The sequence below is a fragment of the Hylobates moloch genome, unplaced genomic scaffold, assembly GCF_009828535.3.
Source record: "Hylobates moloch isolate HMO894 unplaced genomic scaffold, HMol_V3 SCAFFOLD_13, whole genome shotgun sequence".
NCBI classification, from domain to species: Eukaryota; Metazoa; Chordata; class Mammalia; order Primates; family Hylobatidae; genus Hylobates; species Hylobates moloch.
Window position 1 is genome coordinate 22,295,585 of NW_026652288.1, and position 15,214 is coordinate 22,310,798.

The 15,214-nt window shown below is 39.7% G+C and overlaps 1 long non-coding RNA gene across 1 annotated transcript in view; it reads right to left on the bottom strand.

The window, feature by feature from the left end:
- Window positions 1-14,866, bottom strand: part of LOC131381044 (uncharacterized) — a 135,784-nt gene extending 120,918 nt beyond the window's left edge. The window contains exon 1 of the long non-coding RNA XR_009209460.1: window positions 14,758-14,866. This is a non-coding gene — a long non-coding RNA (uncharacterized LOC131381044). The remainder of the gene's footprint in view (window positions 1-14,757) is intronic.
- Window positions 14,867-15,214: the final 348 nt, after the last annotated feature.

The window sequence follows — 15,214 nt, forward strand, 5'->3', positions numbered from 1 at the left end:
CATGCCTGGAACATAGACAACTTTGTGATCATACATTAACTTTTTATCCATTACTGGATTATCTTCCTTAGCTTTTTGTGATTTCTTTTCATCTATATGGATGACATAGATCGGCTTATCCTGTGTTGAAAAGATCTGGTGTCTGGATCAAAAAATGGAGATGAGACCCTTGACAATGAGGACCTCACAATACATAATTGTGCCCTGCTTCCCCTATGAATCTACCCCAAACCCCACCTGGATATTCAGTGTCCTCTCTGTTGGCTTCTGTGTGGCCTATTATTCTTACTACTGGAAGAAAAGACTTTTTCTCTTGGTTGTGGAGGAAAAAGACAATATATTCCAACTACATTTTCAATTTATTTGAGGTAGGATAGTGTTTATTATTAAAATTAGGCTTTTTTCTTTTTTCAGCAAACTTTGATTCAACGTGTTTATATCTATGAAGTTATTTAACATCTTATCCCAAAATATTTTTATAGCTGCTTAATAAAAAAGGTCTTACTGCACTGACTGTGACTCCAGACTTCACAACAATCTCTATGTAATCCTGGAATTACTTTAATTATGAGCTCTTTCAGACATGATGGATTGCATATTCTGGAGGAATGGCAGATGGTATTGAAAAATCATCCTTCTTTTATACTCACTATATTTATAAAACCTGGTTCAATACAGCTAAGTCTCTTAATACAGCTCTTGCTCTCTCTGTCATCTATATATGTATATTATATATACATACATGCATAAACTTTTATTGAAAAAGAACATGCATGAAGAGTGCACCAATCACAAATGTATAGCTCATAGAATTTTCAAGAAGTGAACGCACTCATGAAGCACCACCCACATCAAAAAGTACAATATTGGGCCGGGTGCAGTTGCTCATGCCTGTAATTCCAGCATTTTGGGAGGTTGAGGCAGGTGGATCACCTGAGGTCGGAAATTCGAGACCAGCCTGGCTAGCATGGTGAAACCCCATCTCTACTAAAAATACAAAATTAGCTCGGTATGGTGGTGCATGCCTGCAATCCAGCTACTTGGGAGGCCGAGGCAGAAGAATCACTTGAACCCAGGAGGCGGAGGTTGCAGTGAGCCAGGACTGCACCACTGCACTCCAGCCTGGGCAACAGAGTGAGACTCCATCTAAAAAAAAATATATATATATATAGTCAGCAACCTAGAAACCATGTGCTTCCTTCCAGTCACTTCCCTCTCCAAAGCTCCTCATTATCTTAACTTATATCACCCTCAGTTGATTTTGCCCATTTTGACGTCTATAGCAATGAAAGCCTTCTTACTGTCAACATCATATATTTGAAATTCATCTATGTTGCATAACATGGTTGTTTATTCTCATGGACTACTTATCAATTTTATGAATCTACCACAATTTATCCATTCTACTGTTGAGGAAAATGTGGGTCATTTTCTGTATTTAACTATTAGGAATAGTGCTGCTATACTCTGACACATGTCTACTAGTGCCCAAATGTACACATTTCTTTTTTTTATATCATTTTTATTTGACAATGCTTTCCATGTAATTTAACATATCAATAGCCTAATTAGTTTAATATTCCTTTTATTTTTATTTTTTATGAGAATGCCTTTTTATTTTTATTTATTTTTTATTTTTTGAGACCGAGTCTCACTCTGTCACCCAGGCTGGAGTGCAGTGGTGCCATCTTGGCTCACTGCAAGCTCCACCTCCTGCGTTCACGCCATTCTCCCGCCTTAGCCTCCTGAGTAGCTGGGACTACAGGTGCCCACCACCACGCCCGGCTAATTTTGTTTTTGTATTTTTAGTAGACACAGGGTTTCACCATGTTAGCCAGGATGGTCTCCATCTCCTGACCTCGTGATCTGCCCTCCTCAGCCTCCCAAAGTGCTGGGATTGCAGGCATGAGCCACCGCGCCTGGCCTTATTTTTATTATTTTTGAGACAGGATCTCACTATGTTGCTCAGGCTGGAGTGCAGTGGTATGATCATGGCTCACTGTAGCCTCAACCTCCTGGGCTCAAGTGATCGTCCCACCTCAGTCTCCTGAGTAGCTGTGATTACAGGCATTCACCACCATACTTGGCTAATTTTTAATTTTTTTATTTTTTTGTACTTATTTATTTTTTTTTAATTATACTTTAAGTTTTAGGGTACATGTGCACAACGTGCAGGTTACATATGCATACACGTGCCATGCTGGTGTGCTGCACCCATTATCTCATCATTTAACATTAGATATATCTCCTAATGCTATGCCTCCCCACCTCACCCCACCCCACAACACGCCCAAATGTACACATTTCTGTTGGGTACATATCTAGGAACAGAATTGCTGGGTTATAAGGTAAACTTATGTTAAGCTTTAGTAAATGCTATCAAAAATTTTTCTATAGCAGTTTATACATTTATATTCCCATCAGCATTGAATGAGAGTTTTAGTTGCTTCATATCTTCTGCAGCCCTTGATATGTCTAAGTTTTTGAATCTGTAGTCATTATGATTTATGCATAGTATCAAATAATTGTGATGTTAATTTGCATTTATGTGATGATGAAGAAGGCTGTGCACCTTCTCACATGTTTATTGGGCCATTTGGACTGTGCATGCGTGTGTGTGTGTGTGTGTGTGTGTGTGTGTGTGTGTAATGTCCATTTAAGGCTTTTATCCATATTCCTACTGTGTTGGATGTGTATGTTTTATTGATTTGTAGAAACTGTTCATATATTGTAGGGTGGGATGTATGAGGGAAGTGTGGGGCACAATTACATCGTAAGAGCCCCATGGTCAAATGTCTGACCGCCAGTGTTGGATCCAGACGCCAGGTTTTTTCAAGGGACCTAGAGATGACTGAACTTAAGGACATGACTCAAGTAAGTAAATTCATAATCCACTGATGCAGAACACTGATTCTGTATCATTAATTAATGAGAACGAACACTGCTAAGCAAGTCAGAAGGCTCACATTGTCCTGTCAGTATATACTCTTACTCCCCAGATAAAAACATGAGAAGTCGGGATATGCTCAGACTGCCAAGATGACAATAGCATTGGCTTACGAGTGCCTAATGGGTCCATCTCCACTGGCGGCTACATACAGCTGGTTGGGGAACCAGAGACTCAATGCAGATGACTTTCCCTTGGAATAATAAGAGAGCAACACAGGTAATTCTGGGCGCTGGCATCAATTTACTGAACTTCATGCAGGTCGGTCCTTGTTGGTTCACACAACCTTCCCTAGACATAACAATATTGTCAGCCAAACCTGTTTACAAAGTGTGAATTGTATTGACTGAATGCCCCAAAACAGATCTCCAAGTTCTACGGATGTTCTAATTCATAATTAACTAACCACAGAACTCTATCAGAAAGGAGAAATACAATGCAGAGGAAAATAATCTATAATTAATAATTTTCATCAATATATGTGAAACCAGAAGTTTCTTAAGAATGATTATCAAATATGTAGTTTAAAAGTAATGCAAAGGCACACATCCATAAAAGGATTCTCATAGCAGGAGATTACAATTTTATACTTGCTTAAAATGGGCTTTTGCCACAGCTTGAAGTCCCAAATCTCCCATGAGGAGGTCCTACACCAACCTTTCCAACAGTTCTGGGAGACCTAACCTGACACAGTTTATAATGAGGCCACCTCCTTCCAAGCTTGGAATCAGTGGGTGCATTTTATCCTGTAAATTGATTTGAAGCCAATAGGTACAATGTGACCTGTGAAACAATGTGAAACCTAATTAAATATATAGGTAGAAATCACTTTCGTGAAAAACTTACAAGCCAGTAAAACCTGCAGAGTAACAGAAGACATATCTGCACTTTTCAAATCTCCCAGGAAAGTAGTCAGTAAATCACTAAATCATTCAGATTATGGCCTGCCTAATGCCAAGTATTTGAATAATTATGTAGTTCAGGGTAAATGATTGTTTGACATAACCCAATAGATGTTGTTTACATTCTAGATACGGTGTCATGCAAATATCACTGGATACAGGGGAACACTCTAAAATAGAAGTGCCCATTTTGTTTTAAACTAAGGCAGGGTGTAAAGTTATACAGGGTGTTCACTGTGTATCCCCAGACAGCACTATTTGCATAGACTGTGAAGGGAGTATATGAATGGAGCTCCAGGAGTTGTGCAACGTGGCAGTCTTAAAATATTAATCCAAGGAGAAGGAAAGTTATTTCATAAAGACTGGCACATGGCTACATTATCACATTATAATAATAGAAAAAGATTTTAAAGTACAATTTTATTTATTGACCGACATCAATATAACTACTTCTGACCATCCCCTTGGAATATCATACACAACCAACCCCAGTGGCACATGGGACACTAAGTAGAAAAGGATATCACAGGGTCATTAACCTAGCTGAGGATTTCTTTGTTTTCAATTATATTTTCCTATATGCACGATTGTTTTGTATATTTCTGAAATATCTTTGTTCCCTCTTCCATCCATATTTATAATCTGTATAGCTCTATTTGTATTATTTATATTTCTTCCCAAATGTTTTCAATGCCTTCCAACTTAACATCACAGAGATAGCATTACTGTGTTTTCAGTACTGCTTCCTGATCATTAATAAAGACATCACATTTTTAAAAATCCACCCTTGTTAAACACATCTTTGCAACTTCAAATTATATAAAGCTTAAAATATGAATAATTTGAAGACATTGCCACATATTATTATTCTTTGCTTACCATCTTTTAGCTCATTTTCAGTTCTTGAGGCTGAATTTTTCTGGTTTGATTTGAATCAATTTTGCCAGTAAAATCTCACTGATGTTATATCAATTACTATAAGAGGAGAATATAGGATGAGCACTATACTTAATCCTCTCTTTTCATCTCCAAATTTAGTTATTCTAACAAGAATCCTATTTAGTTGTGTGCGTGTGTGTGTGTGTGTGTGTGTGTGTGCGCTCGCGCATGTGTTGAGAGATAGTGATGATGAGGGTGGGAAGTGCTTTTTAAAAATACACAATTCACAGAAATAAAATTACTATTCTGAGAGATAGCAGAATTAAAGTAAAAAAAGAAATGTGCTCTGGCTATGACCATCATCAGCAATGACAGATGAAAAAAATGTAGACATCAGAGGAGTATCCGCTTTAGACCTGGACAAGCAGGGCCCTTGTCTCAAGCAGAACCTTGTGCTTTGGAGTGTCTTCCTTAAAGTTTTCTAAGTTTGACGTAATCCCACTCTGGTACTGGAAACAGAGTCAGCAGTGCCTGCAAGTAGAGCCCTGGAGCCTGGACTAGTCCCCGTGTGAACTGCCTCAGTCTCGTTTCTCCCTTTATTTTTTAAAAACTATTTATTTATTTATTTATTTATTTATTTATTTATTTATTTATTTATTTTTATTTTATTTATTTATTTATTTATTTATTTAAGATGCAGTCTCACTCTATCACCCAGGCTGGAGTGCAGTGGTGCAATCTCAGCACATTGCAACCTCTGCCTCCCAGGTTCAAGCAATTCTCCTGCCTCAGCCTCACGAGTAGCTGGGATTACAGGCACCAGCCACCACACCCAGCTAATTTTTGCACTTTCAGTAGAGACGGGGTTTCACCATGTTGCTAAGCTGGTCTTGAACTCGAACTCCTGACCTCAAGTGATCCACCCACCTCGGCCTCCCAAAGTGCTGGGATTACAGGCGTAAGCCACCTCGCCCAGCTCCATTTCTCCCCTTCTGAGCATTCTGACATCCTCTCCCCATTACCTCTCCCTGTGTGGAGTCGATCAAATGCACAGCTGCATTCAGGCATTGGAGACTAGAGGGCCATTCCAGGTCTCATGACTGGATCCCAATTCTAGGAAGGTGACTTGACAAATAGTTCCCATTGTGGACTAAGTATTTCCTTCACAGGTTTGTAAGAGATTGGCTTACCAGAATAATGCAGACATGCTGATTTGGGAACCTCATTCAGGAAATATATTTTACAGATCTTGAAATAATCTGGCCATAGAGTATCTGCACTTGGTCTGAAGTCACAACATGAATCCTGGACATTGGCTGATTCAATCAAAAGGCTCCTATGAATTTTATTTCCTTCAATGATGTTTGCAAAATGCCCACACAAGTGCCATCTAAAAAGCAAGTTCTAGTGTAGATGTGGTTAATATCTATAATCAGTTGACTTTAGGCAGATTATCCTCAATAATATGGGGTGGGCCTCATCCAATCAGTTCTAAGAGTGTCAAAAGCAAAACTGAGGTTTACCTGAGGAAGAAGAAATTCCATCTCTGGACTGTAGTAGCAGCTCATGCCAGAGAGTTTCCAGAGTGCCATGGGCCCTGCAGATTTTGGACTAGTCAGCCTGCACAATCATGTAAGCCAATTACTTGAAATTTCTGTGTCTATCTGCTATCTTACTGGTTCTGTTTCTCTGGTAGAACCCTGAAGGATGCAGGGCAAGTAACTTACTCCAATATGTTCAGATACATTTTCTGACATTGAGTCTTTTGGGACCAATGTGGATGAGGTCTTGCCTCCCTCCAACCAATCACTGTGCCCAGAGGAGTTGGAATACACTGATTGATCAAGCAGGGTGATGCCAACCCTTAGAGTGAAGGATTGAGTCATCCCCATTGATACATACACAGAGTCAGGAGAAACAACTCAGCAAAGAAAGTATAGAGTTTTTTAGAGGAGGAAATGGTGCTGGACAGGTATTCACACCAAATATCCAACAAAGACGACTTATATACTCACCTTGTCTGAAAATTGACATTGATACAGTCAGGTTTGTAAGCAGATTCAGGTGGAATGAAACTTCCAAATGTTTGGAGATCTTACCAACCCCGATGATATGTTCCAGGAAGAGATAAAATTTCCTCCTAGAACATAGTTCATTAGTATAATGATTAACTTAAAGAAGACATACTGGAATCTTTAAATTTATACCTTAAATGTACTCTTTTAACAGGATGATGGACTCAAGATGATGACAGCTTCCTGTAGTGTTGCTGTCATTGCCTTCTCAGCATCTGGCTGTTTTTTCCTGTGTCCCTCATGGTCACGTTGACCTCTGTTGTCTTACAACTGCACTATGTTTTCTCTTGGTCGTGAGCCCATTATGATTAGCAGTTGGTAAGTTTGTATTTTATTGATGGGCTTTATTTTGTTAACAGTGGAGTTACACTCGGCCCAAATGAAGAATTGGTCTCAGGGTGAAGGAGAAGGACTCAGCATGGCCTGAGGATCCATCTGGACTTGACTTCGGCATTGACAGAGCTTCCCTAAAGGCAGTATGGTCCTAGAAATCAAGGGGTTTCCCATGCAATGTGTTCCAATGGTCAAGGTTTATCGGAGAGAGAGAGGTCACTAGAACTGGAAAACCCCCCAAAGTCCAGAATACGACCTTGTGCAGTGGGTCAGACTGGCTATGGTGACGGTGAGATAAAGGCATTCTGGGTAAGGTCAGAATGATCAAAGACACCATCGAGAACAGTCTTCTCTCATGTGAAACTGTAAAGTGCTCAGCCTGGCTAGGGAAGGGGCTATATTCTAAAACAGAGACAAGTACCGAAAACAATGCTGTAGCCAAACCATGATGAGCTTTAGCTGTCCCTCATAATAATGCAAGCTGGGAAAGTGGGGAAACTTTAAGAAGGAATATGATGAAATGAATGTTTTAGGAAGAATTGTTCGGTGTCTCTCTTATAGAGATAGCCTGGAAGCAGGAAAAACTACAGAACCTGTTAACGAATGCAGCTTGAAGTAAAAACCGTTATTACCATTCATCTGGGATTTGTGACTCAATTCTCAAAGAATCCTTTCAAACATGTGGGATAATAATGAAAATATAATGGGAAAATTGAAGTATACTACGAAGGCATCAGAAACCTGCACAGATAGTTCAGCAAAGCAATGTTAGTGCAGTTATAATGTATTGATTCTTCATTCAAACACAATTAAGTTTTGAAATCAACCACAATGGATTCAGACAGTTGAAAATGATATATTTCTTCGGTATTTAACATATGTCCAAACTGTGTTTAGAAATGATATTAAAATGGATGAGTAAATTGCTCTACTTTAATTTAGGCTAAATTAACTCTTTGTGGTTTCAATTGTGTCTTTAATTTGTATTGTGCTTTATGGTTTTTGATGCATTTCACACTGTTCATCTCTTTGGATCTTTATATCACCCCATTTTACAGATAAGAAAAGTGAAGTTCAGAGGCAGCAAATCATTTGTCTCACATACCAATTGCTCTTTAGTAGCAAAGCCAAACCTGGGGCATAATTCTCCATTCAACACAAGCTATTAGTCTAAAGAGTAACTGTGAGTTTAGAGTGAGGCAAATTGAAACAAAACCAAACTGTTCAAGGGAGATTGAGGATGAGTGTCCAAGTTAAAGGGGAAAAAAACAGATCTAGGTTCAGAAACTGGCAGAAATGACTATTCAGACTTTGCTTCACTCCCATTCCCTAATTCAATGTACTTTCTAACCAGTAAGCTACCTTACTGATTGAATAGCTACAGATTCCCTGGAAGGAGCCCAAGAGTGGAAGCAGCTCTCCTTTTAGTCACCCAGCACCAAGACATGTTCAGATTTCCTGGATGGATGCTATCTACCTGGAGTGAGGAACTTGCTACAGTCAGAGAAGCCCAGTGCAGCAGACTAGATGGCTCTCATCCCCTTCAACTGGAGAAATGTGACATCAACCTGCATAGTACCAGATAACTAAGGGTTCCACTATGTTTGTAGGGGTTAGGCTCTGCATAATGTATCCAGCTGATAGCTGAATAGGCTTACAGCCAATCTACCTTTTTTTCCCCAAGCCAGGCATGCTCATGTGAGGGCTGTATAAATTCTTTTTCCAATGTGCACAAAGATGCTATATGGACTTTTATGGTGGTCCTGATATAAGGACATTTCTATAAAAGGCCTAGTCACAGTCAACCACAGTATTGGACTCTGATATATTCTGTTATGTGTATGTGCATATTTATGTTCTTTAAGCAAAAAAGAATATTAATCAAGTGAGTAAATCCATGACTAAAATCTATCAAAAAAACATACCCTTTTTTAAAACAAAAAGGTGACTTATTTTATGGACAAGTCTAAAAGTATATACAGTAAAATCACTTGGATTCACAGAGACCCAGTGGAAAGACCAAAAAAGGAGAATGAAGTAATTCAGTGTCCCTACCAACTTTCTTCCCACACTGGCTAAGACTATGACCCTTGATAGGATGGAGAACCTAAAGAAATTCTAGGTGGTTCTTCCACCTGTCCTTCTGAAGCTGCCTACTCCATTCTGTGTCCCCCACTCAATCTCTCTCTCTCTTCCTGGTCCCTTTGTACTATGTAATTCTCAACTGTGGCATCATTCCTGGATACTGCCTAATGGATTGTACTTGGACTAATGTTTCTGTCCTAAAAAGCACCTTCATTATTTTCCTGCATTCAACTTCTGTTCCCAGGGCCCCCACGAAGGGCAGAACCTTGGCTCTGAGTTTGGAAGCATACACCGAGTATTGTCCCACCAGAGGCAACTAGACTTGGCCCAGATTAAATGTCTAAAGGCATGCTCTGGGCTATACATATTTTATACTTGGGAAAATGGAGGTATGCTGCTATGGCTTGAACATGTCCTCTCTAAAACTCAGCTATTGAAACTTAATGACCAATGTGATACTATTAAGAGGTGGAGCATTTAAAAGGAAATAGTTTGTGGGGGCTCCTCCCTCATAAATAAGATTAAGGCTCCTTACAAAAGAGGTTTCATGCAGCATTTGGCTCCCCACTGCTCTTCCACCCTGTGAGGACATAGGGTTCCTCCCCTTCAGAGGATGCAGCAACAAGGCACCATCTTGGAATCCAAGAGCAGCCCTCACCAGACAATCAAACCTGCTGGCACCTTGAGCTTGGACATCCCAGACACTAGAACTGTGATAAAATAAACTTCAGTTTATATATCTATATACATTACTTAGTCTTAGGTATTTTGTTATAGCAGCACAAATGAACTAAGACAGCTGCCATCGTAGTACTAAGAGGAGTAATGTAGAGCGACCAGCACTGCAGAATATTTCTGAGGAAAAGCTCCCAGTTGAAATAAAGCCCTCTCCTCATCGCCTTACCTGTGCAATTTGGCCATCTGTGTGTGTGAGCTGTGAATGGTAATTATCTCTACGACTGTGCATGGTTAGTGGGAGTCAATAAACATCCACTTCAGTACACCTTGTCAGTTGCAATTTGCATCAACCCTCCTTCCTCATCACAGGATGATCTAAGCTGGGAGGTAGGGAGAGGCTCAGGAATATCCAAGTTTAATTAGCTGATATTTGATTGGAAGATGCTGTGAGCCAAGGGCAAGAGACTCCTGAATGGGAGTCAAGAAATCAATTGAGGGGAATCAACAAGACATGTAATTAAATGAGAGACAAACTTCAGGAAAGATATTTGTGATGATCTGACTCCATTCTAGGGGAAGGTGGTCAGGCTTGAAGTTAAAATTCAAAGGCCAGAAAATAGACCTACCTATTCACTTGGTGCCTTGCCTTGCTAGACAGGTGAGCTCATGTGGTAATAATTATAAAGTGACACTTGTAATTATTTCCCATGCAATATTTTAAATGCTTTACATACTTTAACTAATTTAACTTTCAAAAGGAAGTTCTCGTCTTATCATCTCCATTTTGCAGATTCATAAATTGAGGCACAAACTGGTTAAGTAAATTTGCCACAGATCACCTTGCAAATAAGTAGCCAAGTTGGTATTTGGCTTCAAGGTGTATGGTCTTAACTATTATATTATAATCTACCCCCAAATTAGGAAGACATTTCTTTCTTCTCTGAAAATCATGAGTTATATATCAAAGACAGTGAAAGTTAACAAAATGAGAGTTCCACACATCTGCCACAGCAAATGAAAGTAGAAGTTAGACTTGACTACGAGGAATAACTTGAGGAATACTTGTCCCCCACCCTACCTTAAAATTTATTCTACCTACCCAGTCTTTCTGCCTGGAATAACACCATTGATTCCTTGCATAGGTTAAACCTTCTAATCCCTGTGTTTTTCTTTTATATTTTCATTGACCCCTGGCATGGATCATAACGTTCATCCATTCTAATAGAATCTCCTTATTCAGAGAAAGATTTGGCATCAAAAGAAAGGAGCTTCTGAACTGGGTGGCAGGATAAAAGAGGTGCACAGAAAAAGAAGAAAAAGGGAGGATCCTAATTACAAAGTCTATAAAGGAAAGAAGATGGAAGTTATTTTTTCTTTTTAATTAGAGTCATGATACTCTGAATTCAGAAATATATTGACTTGCATCCTGAAAGCAGAATAAATCTCAGATGGAGAAATAGTAATGTCCATGTTCCAAATGCCAAGAAGAAAGTGCATCTCTGTGTGTGTTTCTTTGTATGTAGTGGATTTCCATAATTCACTTTTTTTTCACTTTAAATACTATGGGTGTAGACAACTTAGGGAATGATGACAGATGCATACTATTATTCTCCAAACTCTATCGGTCAGGAAACTGAAGTTCAGAGAAGTTAAGAACTTGCTCAAATTTACTCAGCTAGGGAGTGGCAGAGCCAGAATATATACTTAGGTAGCACAACTTCACACTTCACCCTTCTAACATCTATACTGTACTGTCTTTAATATTAAGCGAGTGGGGAAATTCTGGCCAAATGAAGGCCGCAAACAGTGATTGGGATCATAACACTGCGTTTGGCTCAGGGTAACCGCACCACAACTAAAACAAAGCAACCCTTTCAACTCAACAAACATTTGCTATATGCCTCCTGCATTTCAGCTATTTGTTGAATACTCTGGGAAACCAAAGTAAGGCTTAGTCCTCAATGTAGGAGATACTTGGCATCTCAGAACATGAGAAAAAACACAAGAGCATTTTTTGTACAAAACAATGTGTCCTACGCCCAGTTAGAGAGAATCACATTGCTTCCAGAGGATCTAGACCATTTCTCCACTTTGGAAGCCAAGTAGAGTTAAGGAGGGGGAGCATTTACTGGTGAAGATGACTGGGTAAAAAGTCAAACAAAGGCTCACAGCAGAGCCTGTGGCTTTGTGTCTATAGTGCACAGTGTTCTGGCTGGAATATTGAGACAAGAAGAGAGATAGGAGATACAACTACAGAGTATATTTGGTTTTGCATGCCTGCCTAAGGAAACTCTAGCTTTAGAAATGCCATCTTTTGAATAAATAGTTGATGGTACACCTAAAAGTATATTAAAACAGAGAAATTGTGATAAGGGAAAGATGCAGACACATTTCACAAAGCATCAGGAGAAATAAAGACAAGAAAGTCATGAATATAAATCTATTGATGGTATATTTAAAGGGGAATATGTCTGTGCTATTTTATCTTTAAAAAGTAATCACAGCCTAGGCAACATGGCAAAACCTTGCCTCTAGCAAAAAAACAAAAAACAAAAAATTTTAGCGAGGCACAGTTCTGTGTGGCTGCAGTCCCAGCTACTCAGGAGGCTGAGGCAGGAGAATCACTTGAGCCCTGCAGGTAGAGACTGCAGTGAGCTGTGATCAAACCACTGCACTGCAGCCTGGGTGAAAGTGAGACTCAGTCTCAAAAAAAAAGTAATCAATTAGGTGGATACATAAAAATTCCGTGCATATGAATATACAGAGTGAGTGAGGCAAAGGTGGGCAGTAATAGTGAAGAAATGAGCAAGATTCAGAGGCCAGTCCAAGCTGGGTATGTGGAGAAGTCATCAGGTCAGAATTCAGACAAGTGGAGACACTAAAGTTGCATAATTTTATTCAGAGCAAAAACTCTGATCCCAAAGGGCATGTCTCCTACCATGGCTATTAGAAGAATCCCTGAAGAATCACTCATGCAAAAAATACCTCATTGCCATTGTAATCTGGCTCATAAGTTTGCACAGTCAGATAAGTAGACGCACGCTCCATTGCATCTTGTGAATATCACAGCTTTTGTTCAAGTATCACATTCAAATCCTAGGACTATGTCATTTACCCTTCCATATTTTTTTACTCAATTTAAAAACATGACATAAAAGATATGCATAATGGCAAAGCAACCACTCCCAAAGATTGAAATTTAGTTTAAAAAAGGAAATTGGGAGGTACCTGATGTGTTCAGTTCATATCTACCACATGAACTACAGAATACATAATAATTTTGAATCAAATATTCACAAATAGATGTTTTTGTAGATCATTCTTTTTCTCCTTACCAAGAAGAGGTAAAATAAATATATTCACAATCCCTTGTTAAATGATTTGGGCAAAATATGCAAAGCAGAAAATATATACTCTCCCCACCCCTCAAAGTCCTTATAGCTTTAATTAGAATGATAGGTTTTATACTATGGACCTGTAAATAGTAGCCCTGTATAGACAGAGAGACAGATAGACAGATAGATAGACAGACAGACAGACAGACAGGCAGGCAGGCAGACAGACAGACACAGAGAGAGAGAGAGAGAGAGAGAGAGAGATAGGCAGGCAGGCAGGCAGGCAGACAGACAGACAAACAGGCAGGCAGGCAGACAGACAGAGAGAGAGAGAGATAGGCAGGCAGGCAGGCAGACAGACAGACAGACAGATAGATAGATTGATTTGGAATCGCCACAGCTTCACGGAATCATATATTCACATGGCAAATAGATATTTCTAAAATGCTCTAAAAACAGTTTCATTTAAAGAAGAACTTTCCCTGTAAGTACATATTTGAATGTCTAGTATGTCCTAGATTCTGGAGAAACAGAGAGGACTAAGAATGGTTTCCGCCCTTGAACAGCCCATCAATTGAAAAGATCACACACAAGCAAACAACTTGAGTACCACATAAAACTGCATAAAGCAGGGGAACAAACCTTGTGCTGTAGTAACACAAAAGATGGCTGACTACCTCTTCCTTTTACTATATATGAGTTTATTACCCAACAAATTCGGTCTACAAAAACAATGCCAGGACACTTCTATCTAGCTTCTGCTACTATAATCATGAAATCCATATTAGAGGAGCAACCCTGCTGACTATATTTGAATGAGCAATGTACCAGTACTTTTCTTATTAATTTTAGCCTAATATATATTAGAGGGCAAGACTCATGCTTAGTTTCAATTTAATTTCTGAATAATTCTGATGACCATTAGACATGATGATTTATCTAAGCATAAATGCACTTTTCAGAATCAAAGCCCAGACTTTTAAGATTTAGATCCCTCTGGTAATGTGAATCAGGGTGAGGAATAGGGAGAGGTGAGCCAGGCATTTCTGGAATGATCTTGATTAGTGTCTCCTAAAAATCTGTGCCCTAGGTGCCTGGTATGTCTTACCTAGGCTCAGATCTGGAGTGAATAGTTTAAAGGGAGGCCAGAATAGAAGAAAATGTTGTGAAAAGAAGCTTATAGCAGCCAGAGAAATGGACCCAGACAATCTAATTCAGAAAGGCCTTTCTCCATGCATGGTTGCCCCCTTTAGAATAGCCTGACCATGAGCCTCAGTGATCTCAGCGATTTCCTGTTGCAGACAGCAGGCTTAGATACCTATTGGGTCCCATTCCTCTTTTGACTCAGCCTGGTCAAAATCACCATTGACCAGTCCCTGACTCAGCTATAATCAATGAAGGACACCTCAAAGTGATTAGATTACAGCTGCTCTTGAGTGAATCTATATGTACCCAGTTTTGTTTTAATCAGGTATGGTAAGACACACAGACACTTAAATGAAGGAAGAAATTTTGATACTCACAGATGCTGAGAGCAGAAGGCCTGTCATGCCGCACAGGGCCACACAGGAATGCACAGGTTGGTCAAGAGGCAGAGGTAGCCAGGGAAGAAAAGCCTTCATTGGGATTTCCCTGGGAAAGAATGGGCAAGAGAGGATATGCAGGCTGAGCAGGTCCAGGATTGGCTAGTTTGAATAATTTCGGCAGGCTCTAGTAGGGTGCTGGGCTGTCCCTAATTATCTGCTATCTGGCTCTGGGGTGATTGGGGCAGGGAGATGGTGGTTCCCCTAGTGGGAACCTGATAAAGGAGGTAGTCAGGGCCTGAGCTCTGGATTGGTTGGTTTGCCTATGAAAGGCACAATTCCTGGGGGCCCAGTCATTTGCTGTCTCTAGGGATTAGTTATCTATCAGGGGCAGTGCCTTCCGGTGTCAGCAAGGCCCCAAGATGTCAAAGCCTCTGAATAAAAAGACATGTTTAAT